Genomic DNA, 20,393 nt, shown 5'->3' on the forward strand with positions numbered 1-20,393 from the left:
GAGATAATATTGTCTTCCTTTTTCTCTGAGGCTTCTCAGCTTCACAGGAGAAAAATCCTGGGCAAAGGGATTTTTTCAGAAAATGTGACGGTGACAGAATGGAGAGGAGAATTGGAGGCAGGAAAAGCAAAGATTGCTGGTTGAGATAAGAACAATGCACTGAAAATGAAATGTTTCTGAAATGTTTCTTATTTCAGCAGTGAAATAAGAAACAAACAGTAACAGCAGCAATTTTAATAACAAAGTGTACAATGGGTGAGCAATTCACACGTTGAGTGCTCACCACAGCTTTTTCGGTTGCCAAAACTAAAACACTTTGGTTGACAAGAAGATACTTTGGCTATTGTAGATTTTTATTTCCATTTTTAAAGTATTTCACATTAGTTTAGTTTTACCAACAATAATATTGCAATAACAGACCAAGGGAGAAATGACTGTGATGTAATTGTAGGGGTTTTGCATACATTTTCCCACTCAGATCTGAGATATCTGGTTGAAGATAACCTGAAAGGGACGTCTTTGTCACCTTATGCACTCTATCATAATTGTCATGTGCTTAAATTACATGGCTTTTTTATTTTTCATAAACTTTTATGTTGTGATTCATGGATGGTTTTGAGAATGTTTTCCACAGGAGGAGTTTGTTCATCTCAAGTTGTCTTGCAGATGTGATGAATGCTCCCTGTGCCTTCAAAGAGGAATAAAAGGAAGTTAGATGAACTAAATCAGATGATTGGATGATCTACTCAGCTATGGAAGTTAATTGAACTGCCTTTACAAAAACTGTGAAAGCAGTTCTCAATCAAATCACTCCACCAGCAGCAGGACAAACAGACCCTGGTTTCTTACAGATATGTCTGAGTAGCTGGAGGTTTTGGTGTCTGGGAAGATGTGAGAACCAGCTGATGCCTTTTTGCAGGGATGATTTCAACCTTGCTGCTGTGTGGGCATTTTTGCCTGTCTGGTAAGGCTGGAACAAAAGTTACAGCCTTTCTCTCTGTTCAAGTGTTGAGACTCTCTCTTCTCAGCTTAACTACCTGATATCATAATGCTTGATGAAAATCACTGTCTTTGAAGAAATTAGTTTATTGATTCAGAAATTACTGGTCAGAGAGAGAGATAAGGATCATTTATTTGGGAAGCCTTGGTATAAAAAGTATAAGGTAGTGAAGATCAGAGATAACTATTTTTAGTGCAGTCATACGAAAGAATTCTGTTTTTCTTCATTCCTTTATAATATAGGGAAATTCAAAATGTTTTGGGCTTGTTTTTTGTTTGTTGTTTTGGGGTTTTTTTTTCCCCCCTAGAAAAAATTGTAGATCATCTTTAAAATACATTGCTTTGCATACACTGGAAGCTATAACATCCATCAGGATATGCTTGTGATGTGAAAATTGTGTGCTTTCATTCTCTTTATAAGGTGAAGGAAAATGGCTTTTCTTTTTCTGAGTGTGACACAGGCATTTCTCCTTGCCTGTTGCTTTGGAAAGCTTCTTCCTTACTTGTCTTGAGCATTTTCCACTTTTTTTAGTAAATACTCAAAGAATTTTAATTGAACTGTGCTACTGAGTCAGTCCCAAATCACAAAAAAACCCCTCTTTAAGCCCTTCTAAATGCTTCCCAAAGCATGTAGCTCTGAATTAAAATCAGTGCAAGGAAATGTACAATAGGGAGAGGGAGAACCAGGGAAATAACACCTCTCAATTTGTGTAAAGTAAATTAATTAGTGTAATATGTAAGATAAGAGGGAAAGCCAAGTTCTTCCCTTTGACACTGGAACCTCAGGATAGAAACATCCTGAGGAGGAACTTTGTCTCAATTCATGCTGATAATTAATGCTCACATTTTGCTTTTTCTTAGAAAATTCTCTCCCCCTGTCTTGCATTAATCTTTCACTGAAATTTTGCTTCAATACGATTTTTAAGAATAAAGAGGGAATAGAAAACATTTCCTTTTCTTTTTTTTTTCAGTTATAGTGTATCTGAAATAGCAACAATTATGCTACAGAAAACCCAATCTCAGTAATATGAATAACTGAATTGAAGGCATTCTTAACACTGCTGAACTTAATTGTCATGTAAGAGCCTAATGTTAACCAGTTCCAATTTCTTCATCCAGCAGAAAGGATATATGCAGCTTTGTGTGGGAAGAGAATATAGAAACAGCCTAATTTATCTTGCAGTAGGAAAACCTGCCTAGAAGTTGATTATGTCAGTCAATGCTAATGTTGCTCTTTCTGAAGACTAAATATGAGCAAAAAATGATAGTGCAGAACCTTATTTGAAATCCAGGTCCCCCTTCATTTGTAGAAAGGGATGCTGTACTGTGGACCTGTACTGAGTTTACTTCAACAGCTGGATGCAGTGATTGATTAGATGGAGAGGTAACAGGCTCTTATCTCCAAGATATTTCATCCATTCATGATTCATAGGATTGTATCTATTCTGGCTTCTTGATAGCATGTGACCTATAGGGAGCACTCCTGTGAAATGCTCTCTACAATTGCTGGACAGTAGCATGAGCTGCTGCTTCCAGCCAATCCCATCTCCTGGCTGTCAGCTCTCCATTCCTTTCATCTCTAAACCCAAAAGTTCCCAGCTTCTCTGAAGTGCTGAGTGCCTCCAAGAAACAGTTTTTCTCAGTAAGAATTCCAGTGGTAATTTGTAGTGGCTTGCCTTGGCTGAAAGGAGTTGAGGGAAATAACAGTAGTACCATTTTCTTCACTATTTCAAATATTAGCAGGGGAATTTTAAGGATGGTGTGCCCTGGATTAGTACTTTATGCAGACCTAAGCCATGTGCTGTTTGGTGCACATGAATATCATCACATAAGGTGTTACATGTTTCCATCACATAGATAACAGGGCTATAAATGTGTAGGAGAATCAATAATCAATCAATATGTAGGAAAATGGAAATTATAATTATATACATTGAGGTTTTCTTCAGGCCCAGTCAAAAACATGAGAGCCTGTACTGATTCAGTTCCTGCCGTGTGTCTGTTCTGTGTCTATGTGCTCTCCATTCCTTGGCCTCCAGATCTATCAGTTTGTTTCTTTTCATAAAATTGACTCTGAATTTTTTGACAGACAGTTAGCAAATATGCAAGTCTGTGAAATTACACATTACAGATCAATGCAGATGGCTTTTTAGGTTCCTTTTTATCCAAGATTCATTTATTGAAACAAAGTTGATGTCCCTGCCATTGCTTATCATCACGAATAGTCTGCAAATGACATTGTAAAATACTTTTACATCACAAAACCTTATGTGTCAGCTTTCCTATTTTTTGCTTGGTATCAGAAAGTATTTCTTCTGTTGCCATGTTTTCTACATATTTTCCATGTTGGCATAATCCTATTAATCCCATGATACAGATGTGAGCATCTTGGATCAATATAAACTGTATTTTTTTTTACTTTTTCTCATATCAAGCTATGCAAAATGAAAATCAAGAGACTGAAAATAAAAGCAGTAGGGAGCTGTTGACAGACAAATAAAGGAAAGCATTTTAGGTGATCCAAGTTATACCAAAAGAGACCAAAACTTGGTGTGCAATTACAAGCAACCATCTGAATTTTTTTGCCCACTAAAGAAAGAGGTTGCTCTAAAAGATTACAGACTCATGCCTCACAATTAAAAGAAAATAATTTACTTTCCTCCTTAGGTAATTTTGTCTTGGTTGCTAGTCATGTTTCTAATGTAATTGGTAGACCCTTCAGTGTTGTCAACTTTCAAAACCTTTTAATGCTGTAGGAAAGCAGCTGACTGTTTCTGGAAGTAGGTAACTGAGTATTGCACCTATATTATCTCTATTGTACTCTTTGCATTAAAAAAAGCTGATTCTCATTTAGTTGCTGAGGAATTCCAGATGCAGAGCTTTGACATGGTGAATGTCTTCAAAGAAAATGTCTCTCACTTCAGGGTTTGGTTCTTTACTTCCACCTACCAAAACAGACAAGTCTTGCAGATCCTCATATAATTGTTTTTCAGACATGCATTGACTACTTCCCACAAGTAAGAAGTGCAGAGAAAATTCTTCATTGGGACTAATTTTTCTTAAAGGAATGAAAAATGGAAAATTTCTCCACAGGGAATTCAAAATAGAGGTTTTCATTTTAAGCAAAACCCAGAGTTTTGTGTATAATCATGGGAGGAAGCAAGAAACTTTGTCCAACTCACTTACCTGCCCGTTGTCACAACTGTTTTTCCTCAGTCTTGGAACATGTGGAAAGCAAAGCAGTGACATGGAATGTTGTTCAGCTTGTAGTTTGAAGCTGTCAGAGGTGTATGCTCGAGTGAGACCTTAAGAACACAAAGAACAGCAGGGGATTTCCTCTGAGGCTTTTTATTTCTCCCACACCACCTGCTGCTAACACCATCAAGTTCATTCCAGGGTAAATTGTTGTGGAAGAGGCACTCTTCTGCCTGTTTTTAGCAGAATCCCAGGAGCTCAGGCTGTCTTGGCAACAAAAATTATCTGGATATAGGTGAGATGGCTCAAGAATAAGGTGGTTGGATGTCTAGGAATTATGCTGTGAGTTTGGAGGAGTTTGCAATACCAAATAGGAAGAAAATGAGAGTTGAAATCCTTATTTAAAAATGTGTGATTTTTAAACTTTCTTTCAAATATGTTTGAGTTGAGTCCCATATTTCCCAACAGATATGGGGATCTTATGGCATATTTATATATAGACTTGCAGTTCTGGTTTTGTGTTACCACCAGAGACGAGGTTGCTGCAAACAGTGTTGGCAGAGAAGTGGGATGTAAAACAGAGAAAGCTCCTTTTCAGAAATTTAACCAAATTGAAGTAAAGCTGAGCAATTCTAATGAAGAGAACTTGTAGAAATTTTATATTTCTTGGAATGGTGCTAACAGGAGGGCTCTTAGATCATTCTAGAGCTTTCTCTGGCTTCCTCTGTCTTCTGTGCAACTCATTGCTACTAAAGCTTTATCTCAAAGGAGGTATTTGAAATTAGTTCTGATTTAAGGAACAGACAAAGCTCAGACCATTTAAAATGATGTTTAATATTTGACAAGCCATGTTGAGTGTATAACTTAGTTGTGAGTTATGACTTGTAGTTTATTTTTGTACATGGCACACAAAGTTTTTGTGAATTCATCACTGTGAAGATGTACATCATTGCACATTTAAGTCCAGTGGCTGGTGGTGCTGCTTTTTTTTAGAGATCCTGATGCTTACTCCACAGTAAAAAAAAAAAAAAAAAAAAAAAAAAAATCATCAAAAATCTGTGTTTTGTCAGCACTGGATATGTAAAGGCATCTTTGTTGGATTGTGGAAACTCAACTTTTATATGGCTTAGTTTATCTCTGTCTTTGGTTTGTAATGCTTTGAAAGCCAGCATGCCTAGTGGGGGGCACACATACATTTGTTTTTATCTGTTCTTTTTTCAGGGGTTTATATTCAGGTACACAGTGCTGTTGTCTCAGTCACACCTTTGCTGCTTTTGGGCTTACTGTGCAAATCATTGTAAGAATGGGGCTTACAGTAGATCTGAAGTGTATTCTTCCAGGTTAATTGTTAAAAGGAATTCAGGATGAGCAACACAAAATCCAGCATAATTCTGAATGAGAGTACCTACACAAGGATTTAGTGGTTTAAGTATTTTATTAGATTAATTTGAATTTCTGAGTGTACTTAGGTAATTGAGCTTTCTGATATATGCTATGAAATAATTTCCTGCCAATTTCAGTTCTGTGGAGCTTTGTAACTCAAGATGCTGATACTTTTTATTTCTTCGGCCTCTTAACCACATTACCAAGTAAGTTTTGATACTTGTTACTTCTCAACTCACTCCCATGTGATACCTCTTAGCCACTGCATTTTAGGTGGCCAGAGATAATAATAAACTCCAACAATTTTGGTCACCTCAAAACAAGAATAAATAATAAACTCCAACAATTTTGGTCACCTCAAAACCTGTCTTCATGCTGCAAATTTTTCTGAAGTTGTGTTACTTTATCACACTGCAACAACTCAGCTGGGGTGTTAATGGTTTGACTGCATCAAAAAGTTGCTTTTATCAACTTTGTCTTTCTTCAGATGCTGTTAGCTAATGGATAGTACCTAGGAATGTGGTTGAACAGATATGCTCCCTGATCTGTGGTGGTTGTTGTTGCTGTTGACACAGCACAAAGGCTGATGAGACATTAAAAATGAGGGGTTCTTTTTGTGCTTTTGGATGCCAGTGCCCAAGGCAATGATTGGTAGGTTTCTAGAGGTTCAGCCAATTGTTTGGCTGTGATTCAAGGACTTCAGTGATGTGTTTTGGAAACACATTTCTATAGCAGGCATGTGCTAAAAACAATCTCTTTCCCAGTGCTGATGCAGGGAAAGGAAACAAGCCACAGTGATTCTACAATACCTATTTACATGTAAGTTCTTCTGGGCTGCTTCATATACAGGACTGTTCACAGAGGCAGCTTTTGGCTTCTTTTTTAAAAAATCCCCAAGTTTTTGGTTTCCCAAAGAACAGGGCTGTTTTGTTTATTTGTTGCTTATGAGGGAACCAATGTACACACTGGATTTCCTGACAGCCAGGGCAAGTTGTCCCCACAGAGGCAAACAGCTGAGCTAAAGGCTGTAGGTGACATGGGGGAGTCTCTGATGTGACAGCACCGTGGCTGTTCATGACAGGTTTGCTGCTATTCTTGCTGTCCTGAAGGATTTTTTTGCTGAAGGTAGGAATACAGTGTAGGCAGTGAGAATTAGAGGGCTGCTGTTCAGATTGCTGGCTCTGCTGGTAATACTGCTTGGCATAGCTTGTAAGGAGATCTTTTGTATAACCTGAAGTTTGTCTCTGTCAGCTCAGCTGCAACTCCCTTGTCTCTGGCTGCAGTTCTTTATTTGGTATATGAAGAGCAGAGATTTCAATTACTGGAGGGGAGAGAGGGAGGGATTAGGGGTCTGGGGCAGGTGGAGAGAACTTCACTGTGCTGGCAACAAGGAATTATTATCCAGGTTTAATAATCTGAAACATCAGAGAAATGATCACTGCATCAGGTTCCAGAGAAAGGAAAAAAGGGTTGGCTTGAGACATTTTTGAGCCACCAGACATATATTCAAAGTGCCTTTAAAACATTGACTCCAATGCTCATTTTCTCCAGACTTTAAAATGTGGGGGTGGATGGGGGCACTGGTTTGACTCACAGAAGCCAAGGTTTATCTGTAAGCAGTGGTTTGTTTTTTTTTTTGGTGAGCTATAATATTCAAAAACTAATCCTTGAGGGACTGCCAGTGGAGAATTTGTTCAAAAGCCTTGGAGCAAAAGCTTTACATGAATTGCAAAAAGAAGGAAGCCTTTTGATGTTTGAAGGAGTTTGTCAACATGCTCTCAATGTGTCAGGATATGTCTCTTCCCCTCACCCTGCCTCTTGTTGAATGTCCTGTTGCTTGATTTTGTGAAATAAAGCTGGGCTGTGCCTAGGACTGGGAATAAAGTTGGTTCTTCTGGGATAAAAGACATTTGTTTTTATAAAAAGGTATATTCACAAAGAACAAAGAAGAAAAAAATTAAAAGTCCCATGACAGCAGCTTTTGTGAATGAAAAGTGGTTAAAGGAATAACCAAGAACAAACTCTTTTTGTTTAGCCTGGTGAGAGGTGCCAAAAGGAAGCTGGAGATGAAGGGAAGAATATGAATAAAACTTATTTCATGTTACATTTGTCTCAAGTTAAACCACCTATGACACTGAATGCAACTTGTCATTTTGAATGTTGTAACAAACCAAACAGCAAAGATGCACTTGGGAGAGACAATATTCTACATGGCATTTGCAAGGACAGTCCCTTAAGCTCACAAGTTTTCCACACATGCACACAGCTATCCAAGCATGTCACTGTGGGCTGCTTGTTCATGAGCAACCAGAAAGTTGCTTTTTGTGTTCTTTTATTCCCTGTTCTGCTGCTGGTGGCACCTGAGAAATCCTCTAGTCCTGCAATGTCTTCTCCTGACAGCCTTTGGCCATGGCATGGTACAAGGGCTTCCATTAAACTGAGCCAGACCCTTTGATTCCACACACAGCACTCAGATCCTGCTGCTTTTGGTGGAGGCAGCCCCTGCTCATATTGGGCTCCTCTGAGCTGTGGCACCCAGGTTTGCCATACACTGGGATTTATCCTCTAGTTCTCCTCCTTTTTCCCCTAAAAACCTGCAGGTTATTCCATATCACTCATCTACATGTTCTGCTTTGCACACAAACCCTATTTTGTTGGTGCAGACCACTCCCTTAGCCCTCTTTCTCATCACCTGCAGCTTCTCAAAATGGCTATGACCCATATGTTCTTCAGGGGTGTGATGGACTGAAAAACTACTGTACCAGAAGATGAATATCTATTTATAAAAGAATTAAAGACAGTTGGATGCCCAAAACATTTGAATTTCAATTGGAAATATTCAGACTTGTTAACTGAATGTAATATTTTTTTTGCCAGATTTCTTTTAAGTGACATAATGATAAAAGAACTCAACCTGTTTTCAAATGGCTGCATATTAATAGCTTTGAGCAGGTGCTCTGGAAATCAAGGGAATCTGTGAAATTTCAGAATGCCCCCTCCTCCCATTTAAAGCTTATTTCTAAAAAGTGCACATGTCTTTAGTCTGGTGCAGCAAATGTGTGAGACTATGATCTGTTTGTACTTCTGCCGTATTTGAGACTGGTATTTTTGTAAGGATTCATCTTGCATTTGTCTCAAGTGGAAATTCCACAAAAGCTTAGTCAAAAGACCTCTAAAACATGTCATTCTAGGTCTCCAAAGTGCAAAAACAGTTAGCATAAAGCTTCCAGGAAGAAAAACACCAAACAACAAGAAAAAGCCCTAAACTCTCTGAAATGTCTTTTGTCACCTGACCTGCAATTGCTCCAAAAAGCTGGCACAGAAAACTACAAAACTGCATTTCATCTGCAGTTACAGACTGATAGATATTCTTTGTGACTGACAGTAGGCAGTGAGGCATAATTTTTTTTTTTTTTTTTAATTTTCCTATGACTGTTGAGCACAGTAAGTAAATTTAGGTCAGATTCTCAGTCATTTGATCATATGCCTGGAGATGTAATATATTTTGTCTAATAGCCAGGGGAAACAGTCATTTAACCAAGTAACTGTTTCATTTCTTTAAGTGACTAATTTGATGGACAAGGCCCAGTTCACAGGCAAAACAATAGATCCTACAATGGGATCTTCTTAGGCTGACCTTCCTGCCCAGCTGGATACCAGTGGGGTCTGTCAGCATGGAGATGTTTGCCAGCTTGAGGGAAGAGTCTGAGCATCATGGCTGAGATAGTTACATCATACAGTGCGTTGCATCATGTGTCCACTACAAATAATTTGCCTCTCTCTTTTTTTGCCACAAGGTATCTGAAGTGGGGTACAAAGGAAGAGCATTTAGTTAAAAGAAAAGCAAACTTTAGTTTCAGAAGAGCAGGGGTTGTGTATTTTTCACCCTTTTTGGTGCTGAAGATGGAATTCTGTGATAGTTATATCATGTAGTGCATTGCATCATGTGTCCACTACAAATAATTTGCCTCTCTTTTTCTCCAACAAGGTATCTGTAGTGGAGTACAAAGGAAGAGCATTTAGTTAAAAGAAAAGCAAATTTTGCTTTACATTTTAGTTTCAGAAGAGCAGGGGCTTGTGTATTTTTCACCCTTCTAGATGCTGAAGATGGAATTCAGCACTTTATTGCACAGCTAAAACAGCAGGTGGATTTAAAATGAAGGGACAGCTGTAGGGATGAGCTGCTGTATAAGCAGATTATAAAATATTCAGTTTGTAGAGGTGGAACTTATCTACCCTCAGTAAGGAACTCTCTGCTGGTTGTTATTTGACAAGTTCAGCCATCGTCTCTTGAAGATAAATGTTGGTATTGCCATTGTAGCTCTGATTAATTCCACATTGGCCTCTTTATCATCATGGTTTTGTCTCTTTGGAAAGGTTTAGTTTATAATGGAAATATATTTTGCTGGTCTACTTTAATCATTATAAACCTCCTATACTTGTAGTTTAGTGCTGTCAACTGAGCATTTCTAATTATTCAGTACATCATTGTGGATTCATCATAGTCTTCTCCAGTGACACAATTCCTTTCCATTTGGTGATGACCCAGGAGAGAGAATCTGCATTTATATGTAAAGCAAAAAGCATCACAATTATTGCTAAATTGGATACTTTTATATTCAGATTTAACTGAAAAAAGACTTTCCACTGCAATTTTTAATTTAAATAAGGCTGCACAGCTAGCTTTGCAAACTCTGGTAGACATTTGTTAAGGCAGAATGAGTGTTCTTGTTGTAGTACCACACCTTTTATAGCAGGCTCTCATTGATGTGCCACCTTGAGGGAAGGTCTTTACTGTACCTTGATCTGGGATGAAAGTTTGTGGCAATTATCTTTTATTCTCTTCTTTCTTTAGAGCATAATATGTGCAGGGTTTTGTCAAGTACATAGCAGCAAATAAGCATAGTTAAAATTATTAGTCCCAAGGACTGGAAAAAAATTTAATGTATACAATTCAGCTTCCAAAAATCTTTGTTTTCAAACTCAAAATTTATTTCACTGTTAATCCTATTCCTTTCTTTCACTGCACTTTCACTTCACACAGGTTCTTAATGCTGTTGCTTAAAAAAAAATAAATTTATGTTTCCTTTTTTTTTTTTTTTTGTAATTCATGAAGGTGTCATGATCCTATGTGTTAATTTGCCCATGGTTCCAAGTTGTGTGTTAGACTGCCTGTTTTATCTTCCTGCCTTTTTGGTCAAATCCAAAAAGTTGAGCAAATGGGATGTTCTGTACAAGTGACTGCTGGGTGAGTGTGATATATATGTGCTATGCACCTCTGAAATTAAGGAACCTTTTTATTTTAGGCACCAGAATGGATTTCTTTCTTTCTAAATAAATGTTTAGAAATTAAGTGTCCAGCTCTGTTTCTGATACCCTTTGGGAATAGTTTTACACACAGGCTTCTCTGGACAGTCTTCTCCCTCAGTTTTCCTATTAACATCCAAATCACTGCTCTTAGGAGTGAGAATGGAGCCAATTTTATGATCTCTCATCAGGGTCCTCTTAGTCTTTTCCCAGCTAGGGAGAACAAATGGGCCTTTTAGTGTGCCCTAAAAGTCAAAAAACTAGATCTAGTTTGTAGGGGGTGAGGGGGCAAGTCCCCAGACTGAGGTGGGGAGGGGGTGACAGCACAGAGGGCACATCTGTGTCTTAGTGGCATTCCTGCCCTAGTGCTCAGCTGCCCACAGTTTGGTACAAAGAAGTTGTTGTTTGGTTTGGTTTTTGCAGATGCATTCTTTACCCAAATATTTTTAAGGCAAATTTCTGAAATACTTTACTAATTTAATAGGCAAAAATAAATGTCTTAAATGCCATAGCCAGAAGAGGTGGAAAAAAGGATCAAAAATGTATTTGAGAAGAAATGGGATGCTGATGCTACCTCACTTTGTAGGTGGTTTTTGAATTGGGCAAATAGTTCACCTGCAAAGGAGAAATTGTAGCTGAGAGCTGCAGGATGTAACCTCTGCCAGTCCAATGGCAGAGCAAAACACTGATTAGGTTGTAGCTGTTACTGTATTTCTGCTTTGGGCCAGAAATCCATTGGCTCCTTCTTTTCTGTCTTGTGGATGCAAGTTTAAAATTCAATACAATATCCCAGTTTTTTTCCCATTTTGTAATTTATTAGGTTTCTGTGTACAAAGTTGTGAGGGTTAAAGAGAAAAGGAAATAAATGTGCAAAAATTTATTGCATGGATGCTACTGGAAGAAAAAAGAAAAGGGAATTGTTCTGATTTTTGACTGTGAAAGTAAAGCAATATTCCTATATCCTTAAAGGAGGTGAAAGAGAGAGAAAAGCAGTAAAGTAGCTTAACAATAAAGAGCATGTCTAAAGCAAATGTGTTTACTCTTAACAGCTGAGATTGATTAGGCAAGAGTAAATGACTTTGTTGCTTTACAAGCAAACAGTGATAAGAACCCACATCTGCTTGAGAATGGCATGATTACAGCTGTGGTGTGAGAGAGATTTCCTCTGAGCACCAGGAGTTATCAGATCAGGCCTCGAGGAGGCTGCTGAGAGCACAAGAACAGGACAGGACAGGCTTGTCTTAGGCAAACAGACATCAACTGGTTTTGTAAAACAAGGCTGCTCCATTTTGTGTCTGGCCAATGGTACCTCAAGGCTTCTGCCAGACTTTTGGGGCAGTTTTGAGGTGTGATTTGGTTTTTGTTTTCCTTTTGAAAGAATTTTCCTTCTATGCTTGCTTTCTAATAATATTAAAGGTGCTAAGTTTACAAGTTTTGGGGTTGAAGAACTCTTTCATTTCCTATAAGTGTGAGTAACAGAGATGTTACACCCATTCCATGTAAACAAAGGTATTTGCATCATATTATGTGAACATAAAGTTTTAGATGTCTCTTGAGAGCAAAGGCCTTGGTTGCATGACCCATTTTTTATATTGAAGTGCATCTGCACTGAGAGATCCTTTTCCTTCTACATAGGCTCTGTATTTTTTCCAGAAAATTCTTTGGAAATTACAAGTTCTCAAGCACTGGGGTTTGTAAAACAAGGCTGCTCCATTTTGTGTCTCACCACTGGTACCTCAAGAGTTCTGCCAGACTTTTGGGCTGAGTAGTTTTGAGGTGTGATTTGGTTTTTGTTTTCCTTTTGAAAGAATTTTCCTTCTATGCTTGCTTTCTAATAATATTAAAGGTGGTAAGTTTACAAGTTCTGGTGTTTAAGAACTCTTTCATTTCCTATAAGTGTGAGTAATAGAGATGTTACACCCATTCCATGTAAACAAAGGTATTTGCATCATATTATGTTGACATAAAGTTTTAGATGTCTCTTGAGAGCAAAGAGAAAAGGCCTTGGTTGCATCAACCATTTTTATATTGAAGTGCATCTACACTGAGAGATCCTTTTCCTTCTACATAGGCTCTGTGTTTTCTCCAGAAAATTCTTTGGAAATGACAAGTTCTCAAGCACTGGGGTTTGCATTTGCAGAAAGAAAGGATTTCCATAGAGGAAACCCCATTTCTACCAGCAGCAATCATGTGTTTTCAGGCACTGCCTACCTGTGATAGATGAAGCACCTTCTATGGAATCCCAAGGGAGGCAGGCAGGCTGTTGCTGTGGGGCATTTAAGGACAGGGTTCACTGTACTCATTTGTTCATGATTGACTATCTGGTTTGTTTAGTGATAAGACTAAGACTCTCTGTAGACTAGAAACTGTCCCTACTAGTGAATAAACAAAAGAAAGCCATTTCTGGCAGTCAAGACAGAGCCATAATGTTCCAGATGGCTCACAGGATTTGAAATAACTCTAATATTAAATAGATACAGTGTTTCAAAAACTACAAGTGCCTTGTAGGGCTTTTTATTCCCTTATCTTGTCTTTTTATGTTTTTTTTTAAAATTTAATTTCAGGATTATTTGACAGAGACTATTGCTAGGGAAAAAATGGTAAAAATATAAAAATATGTGGCATTTGACATCCAAAGTTCAGGAGGCAGCAGAATAAACCAGACTTTGTGGTAGTTTTATCACTGGAAGAAATGACACAATTGTGATGTTTGTAAATGATACAGGCTTGTCTTTGTGTGTGTGCTTCTCTTACAGTCCCATACCTTTTCCTGTGTGGTGTTCTAAATGTTTTTTTTCAGAAGGAGCTTAGTAGAAATGCAGCATCCTAAGACAAAAAACTTCATTTTGCCAGATAGAATCTTCCTAAGTATGAACTGCAATTCTGAATTTTCCCTTTAACAGTTATTCAGCAAGAAAGACAAACAATTAGGAACATGATGCAGATGACTGGGCAAGTTACAATAATAGTAGTCAAGTCCCAAGCAGTGCTGGAAGCAATGTATTTGCAAAGAAATGTATAGATCCCAAATTAAGAGTGGGTAAGCAAATGGGAGAGGGTAGGAGGGCCAAAAGGTTAATTTGATTGATTCTTTCATTTTCCTTCAGATTCCTGGGACTGGCTTAGGTCAATGGAGAAGGTGGATTATTTCAAGGGAGCTGTTGGGAAAAGGTGTTAGAACCATGGTCAATCTCTCCTTGCCTTGCAACAGAGCTTGAAAATACTGGTTTGAATCTAGAAGTGGATTGTATCAAAAATTAACTTACTGAAACTGAGTGAACATGAGTCTAAATTCTGGACAAAATGAGGAAAGACTCCCTTAGCTTACATTTTGGCCTGTACTGTGCTGGTTATGTAAATTAAATTAGACCCCCATATGATGATGAGATGGGGATACCAGGCCACAGTGAGTTGTAGCTGATTGCATGAATCCCATGATTTATTGACATGAAAAGTGGGAATGACTACAGCTTAGTGAACAGCAGTTAAAAAAACCCCTGTGGGATCAACATCAGCTGGAACTGACCTCAGGTGCAGTTACAGTATCTCAAGGACACTGAAATTTATGTGAGCTTTTCAGCTTTATTAAGAGAATGATTTTGTGTGTGTGTGTGTGTTCTTATTAGCTGCTGAATTGCAACTTGCTGTTTTCCTTTTCCAGAGGCTCCTAAATCCACAAAAATATCAGTAGTGCTTTGCAATTAAAGGTTTTCTCAGGTGTGCTGTGCTCAAGAGCTATAGTCAATAATGTAGTTTTGGGAAGATTTATATTTGGCAGGTAAATTCTATGGGGAAGGTCCTTCTTTGCTCTTTTTCCAGAACCCTGTGCCCTTGAAAAGCTTTGGAGCATTTCTGTATGCATATGTGGTGTGACTATGTAGGTCAAACATTGCACATGACCCTTCCTAGTTCAACCTCACAAAACTAAGAATTGTACCTTAGACTTCACAGTCCTTAGGATTTACAGGGATTGATTTTAGTTTTTTATAATGAAACTTTCTTTTCCCCACAGAAGGTGAAATAATCTTAAATTGTATCTAAAATAAGTATAACACAGGCAATAATTTTACAGGTTTACTTACACTGCCTAGTACATTCTCTTCAACCCTGACTCCAAGAACAAAGTGAAAAACTAGCTTGTTCCACCCCCCTCTCCCAAGCAATTGCAGGCTTTTTTTTTTATTCTGAAAGCCTGGGAACTCCAAGAAATGGATACCCTATTTATCCAATGACCAGTTCAAAGGAAGTATAATCCTTAATTTTAGGCTTTAGCTACTTTCAATAGAAACCACGATTTTTACATCAGATTCTGTGTCTATTTAATCCTTAGACTATGAGGTTAAACAAGTATTTAGACACCTGAGGTGATGGGCAGGAGGGAAGTTTCCTAGCTAGGCAATGGGTGTGGTTCATTTAGTGGTGGATGAAAACATTTGTAAATGCCAAATACTGGGTTTTCCAGATCTAAGTACAAGAAAATAATTAATTGTTTGTAAGTAAAAACAGAAGAGAGAAAATGCCTGGCCAAGGTTTAGAACAGTAATGGGAAGACTACAACTGTCTATATTAGGAGCTGGATTTTAAATGAGTGGTTTTAAAGTGAAGCCTTTGATTGTCCCAATTTACTGTATATGTATTCAGTGATCAAAGGGACCTAGAAACAACTAGATTCCTCTAGGAAGGATCTGACCTGGAAGTTCAGGTCCAAATATGCTCCAGTGTTGGAGTTTGTTAGGCTCTATCCTTCAGTTTGGGATTTGCCACCATGAGGTTATCTTGGAAAACTGAATAGAGAAGGGTCAAGATGAGGATCTCAAGTGCTGATGGCTCTCACAGCATCCTGAAGAAACATTTCTCATTCATCTGTATCTATTTGAAATGGAAATCCTTTTCCTTCTCTAAAAGGATTCCATCTTTCTCTTTCTGTCTTCCCTTGCTGAATTCCTATTTCTCTTTGTTTCCATTTTGTATAATGCCTTCTCTACTTTGTTCACCACCTTCTGCCTATAGACTAAATAGACTTCTGCCAAGTCCACAGCTGCCTGTTTTACCTCATGAAATTCAGAAACCTGCAGCTTTGGGGCCCCCAAAGATCTGACAGTCTTTGAACTGTGTGAGAATTGGGATTTTAGTGCCATCAAATCTATCTGCTGATGACCTGGAAGTCATTTATCTCATCATGGCTGTACAAAGAGGACACTGGCAAGCAATGAGGAATTCAACAAGCAAAAGAATGAAGGTAGAGCCCTCAAAGGACTCAGGAACAACATCTGACAGAGGCACCATGTAGAAGAGTCCAGAGAGTGGCTATTCTGGAGTTGGGTCCACAATCCCAGTTCCACATAGAAGGCTTTTGCATGGACAGGCCATGAAATCCCTCCTTCCATGTTTCCAGCCAGTGCTGGAGTCAGTGAGCCTTTGTGTCAGTGTCCTGGATCCCAGCCCCACAAAGTGAGCTGCTTTATGTTGCTCTAGGAAGAGGCAGAAGTCACAGCCTGACCTTTCTGGTAGGCTTACAGCTTTGGGCTCAGAGCCACAAAGATCTGTACACTGCTGGTCTGATACTTTTAAAACATCTCCTTGAGAGCCATCAGCTGTGGAAAAATTCCTGCATTCCAGCTATCTCAGAAATTCCTTCTCCAGTCTTTACTCTGAGTGAGTACCTAGCTCAGCCCCAGTGTTGGAGAGCTGTGTTTAATGCATGCTGCAAAAGCACTGCTCTCCAAGGTTCCTGTGCTGAAATGCAGCCCCTTGCTCACACTCACTGCCTGATCACAGGGCAGTAACTTTGTGGAGCTTGTCCCTGACCCACAAACACAAGATTAAGTACCACTTTTCTGACAAAGCAGTTATTGGCTGAGGTGCTGCTGGATTGCAGCAACCCTTCCCTCCTCTGCATGTCTCAGAATCAGGAGTTGCTGTGTCACCTGTCCTGTGTCAGCCCCTGAAGGGGAGCCACAAGGATGTGACCATCTGTAATTGTGCCAGTCCTTCTGCAGAAATGCTGTGCAGGACAGAGTCATCCCCTTTGTTTAAGGAGGCTGGGAGCTGTGTTTGTTCCTAGTTTCATCCAAGAGCTCACAGACAAGAAAAATTGGGGTGGCAAAGAGAGAAAGGGCTCTTGGCTGTTGTGTGCTCTCAGGCCATTGCTCCAAACAAGGTTTTGGGTTCATGCAGGACCACAGCACTACCAGTTTGGGATGCAGCTGTGTGCATGAGTAGAAATGCCAGAGTGGGCAGCCCACATCATTCTCTGGATCTCTCTAGTCTGCAGGGATTGAGCAGATTGCCAGCAAAGAGGCTGCTCTGCTGCTGTGCTGAAATCACTGATCAATTATTCTTGAGAAATAGGGAGATCACTGATCAATTATTCTTGGGAAATACTTTCTACCTCCTTCCTCTACAGCACAGGCAACACAAAGTCTGTGTGTGGTTATGTGTGGAGGGGCTGGTGTTAAACAGCACAGAAGTTCATGTCTCAATGAAAGGGGTGAAGAGAGGGGATTTTTTGCTGGGAGGCTATTATCATTCCCACCCAAGGTGGCTGCTGCATGATTCCCTGTCACTGATTTTCTCTCTGCTGTGCTAAGGTTGCTGCTTTAACAGCTCTTGTCAGGCTTTCCTTCACCTCTCCTTTCCTAGCTTGATGATAAAAGGATATATGGCTTTATGACTGCTGTGGGTTGACTTCAGCCAGCAGCTGAGCACCCACATAGCAGCTCACTTGATTCCTCCCTCAGTAGGATGAGGGAGAGATTAGGAAGACCAAAAGCAAAAAAAAAAAAAAAAAAAAATCATGGAACAAGCTAAAGACAGTCTCATAAGTTAACTCCATCCCAGACAGGCCCAGTACAAGAGTCCAGTGTCACAGGGGGTCTGTAGCCCATCCTGTGGTACCCATGTACTGCATTTGTGTTCCACCCAGACAAAGGCAGGAATGATGACTCTGACTCCATGTTCTCAGAAGGCTAATTTATTACTTTATAATACTATATTATATTAAAGAATACTAACCTATACTAAAGAGTACAGAAAGGATACTTACAGAAGGCTAAAAAGATAATAATGAAAACTTGAGACTCTTTCCAAAGTCTCAACACAGCTTGGCCCTAATTGGCCAATGAGTGAAAATAACCCACAGCAGAAACCAATGAACAATCACCTGTGAGTAAACAATCTCCAAACACATTCCACATGTGAGCACAACACAGGAGAAGCAAATGAGGTGATTATTGTTTTCCTTTTCTCTGAGGCTTCTCAGCTTCCTAGGAGAAAAATCCTGGGCAAAGGGATTTTTCCAGAAAATGTGAATGCCACACCCATGGGCACCCAAATGCTGCAAATGATCCTCTCTCTTCCTTGTGTCTCACTGCATTCGTGAGTGCATTAATGTGGTGCTGAAGTATTTGTAAGAAGTGAGAAGAGAGAGGGTGCTTGGAGAGACCCTTAGTTTAGGTAGTGAAGCCCTGAAGGATGACTGACCTGCAGAAAGTTTAGAGGAGTTTTGTGAAGATGCTTTGGCCTTAGGCCAGGCTGTGATCCAGTGTGACCCTCCTGAACCAAGTACAAAGGAGATATGAGGTGTTTCAGCACCAACCTCACTTTAGGCTGAGAAATGATGAGAAATAACTGAAAAGCCAAGGTTCTGGCCTGTCTTTTGAGACATTTAATCTTATTCCTCCAGCTTGGGTTTTGTTTTTTTTTTTTTTTTTTTTTTTCCTGTATCTAACGGATCTATAATGACTTGTGAAAATGACTCCAGTTTTAATTGAAAATCTCCATCCTGCATCACGACTGTTCTGTTAATGAAGCAGCTGCACAGATGTTGAGATCCCATTTATGTTGACAGACTTTACTGAGGGGTGGGGGCCTCTCAGTTTCCATTCTCAGGTTTGGTGTAGCAAGTGTTGCTGCAGTGTGTTACATCCATTCTGAATTCCCTGATTCAGTACTGGCCATCAGCTGTGCTTCTCAATCTTGTGATTGTGTCAATGTTTTTAAGGTAACAGAATTTGAGCAGAGTTGCTATTTGCATGGAAAACACCCTTGGAAAAACCAAAAGTGCTGAAGGGAGGTGGCCTGAATTGCTAGACAGTGGTTTCTCCTTGCCACTCAGTACTGCATCCGTGGTGGAGCTGGGAGGAGATTTCCAAGCTGGTATCTTTTAAATGTCAGACTTTTTAAAACTAGATATAGTAATGTGATACCATGGTGACATTTACCACCAGCAAGGAGTGTCAGTCTGGGCATCCTATCCTTCTCCAGCAGGCAAGAGGTGAACTTTGAAAGTTTGCCTCTTCAAGGAGGTGCCAGTGACAACACACATGCTGACACTCCCCTTGCAGCACTGATCTGTGCTAGGAGAACATGAGCAAGCTTTTATAGCTATCATTTGTTCTGTAGTCACATAAGCAAATTTAAACCCCAAATCCAGAGCTGACAAAATATTGAAAGTTAGAAACAATGCCAGTAAATCCAACTGTCTTTCCATGTGGCACTGTAGCTTCTTAGACAGCTCTGTGGGAGTGTGTCTGTCTCTCCCTGCTGGGTTTGGAGGTGTGTGTGGGACAGAGGGAGGATGTTTGCAGCTGAAAGGAAAAAAGAGTAGGGCTGGCTGTGTTGTCAGCCTTCAGAAATAAAACAGTGGGCATGGCAGAGGGTCCAGAACTGTGCAGAGAAATCTAGGTAGAACTAGTAACTCTCCAAAACCTGAAGAAAGGAAGTGCATCTCCGTGGGCTGAAACTGAGATATCTTGAGAGATGCTTAAGATGAACCTGATTTCAAGAGAATGGACTTCTAAGAAAATTAATTTGAGCCCTAGGCAAGTACTCAGAATTCCTGGATATAATGAAATAGCAAGACTGTTCTACATTTCTTCTCTGTCTAAATATCAAGGATCAGTTATTAACAAATGACCCCACATCTGTGATTTTGGCACACACTCGCTGAACCTTGAAATGCAGGATTTTGTACACCTAATATGCTTTTTCTTCAACATTTTGCTCCAGGAAGCACAGCAGAAGTGGACAAGCTCCATACCAAATAATACAACCTGTAACCTACATACCAAAGCTTCACATGCTCTTTGGCCAGTATGTAAACATCCATAGGAACTGATGCCTCTTAATATACCCAGTTATTGATTGAAATTGATGGGTATGAAAGTAAATTGGTATCAGATTCATAGGTATTGATATTTATCAGTTGGTATTAATGTCTGCTGATGACTGCCATAACAATAAGTATCTCTACCAAAAAGTATCATATTCATAGGTATCAATTCTTATCTAAATCACTGTATCAATATCAGTAGGTATAAAAAATTATAGATATTAACTACTCTTGCTTTTGAAAAGTATCAATATCAATAGGTATAGATGCCTACTGATATCAAAATCATTAGGTATTGGTGAATATTGAAATGAAGCTTTTGAAAGGGATAGATTTTCATGCCTAGCAATGTCTATTGATGCCTATTGGTTTCAAAATCACTACAGAAGTTGATAGG

The 20,393-nt window shown here is 39.2% G+C and overlaps 1 long non-coding RNA gene across 1 annotated transcript in view; it reads right to left on the reverse strand.

Moving 5' to 3' along the window:
* Positions 1-355: 355 nt before the first annotated feature.
* Positions 356-20,393, reverse strand: part of LOC139602508 (uncharacterized) — a 34,306-nt gene continuing 14,268 nt past the window's right edge. Inside the window, exons 2-3 of the long non-coding RNA XR_011683263.1 lie at positions 4,186-4,304; positions 356-688 (exon numbers count right to left, since the gene is read on the reverse strand). This is a non-coding gene — a long non-coding RNA (uncharacterized lncRNA). The remainder of the gene's footprint in view (positions 689-4,185; positions 4,305-20,393) is intronic.

This window comes from Agelaius tricolor, unplaced genomic scaffold, assembly GCF_023055355.1.
Source record: "Agelaius tricolor isolate 1412-34295 unplaced genomic scaffold, bAgeTri1.0.p SCAF_34, whole genome shotgun sequence".
Classification (NCBI taxonomy): domain Eukaryota; kingdom Metazoa; phylum Chordata; class Aves; order Passeriformes; family Icteridae; genus Agelaius; species Agelaius tricolor.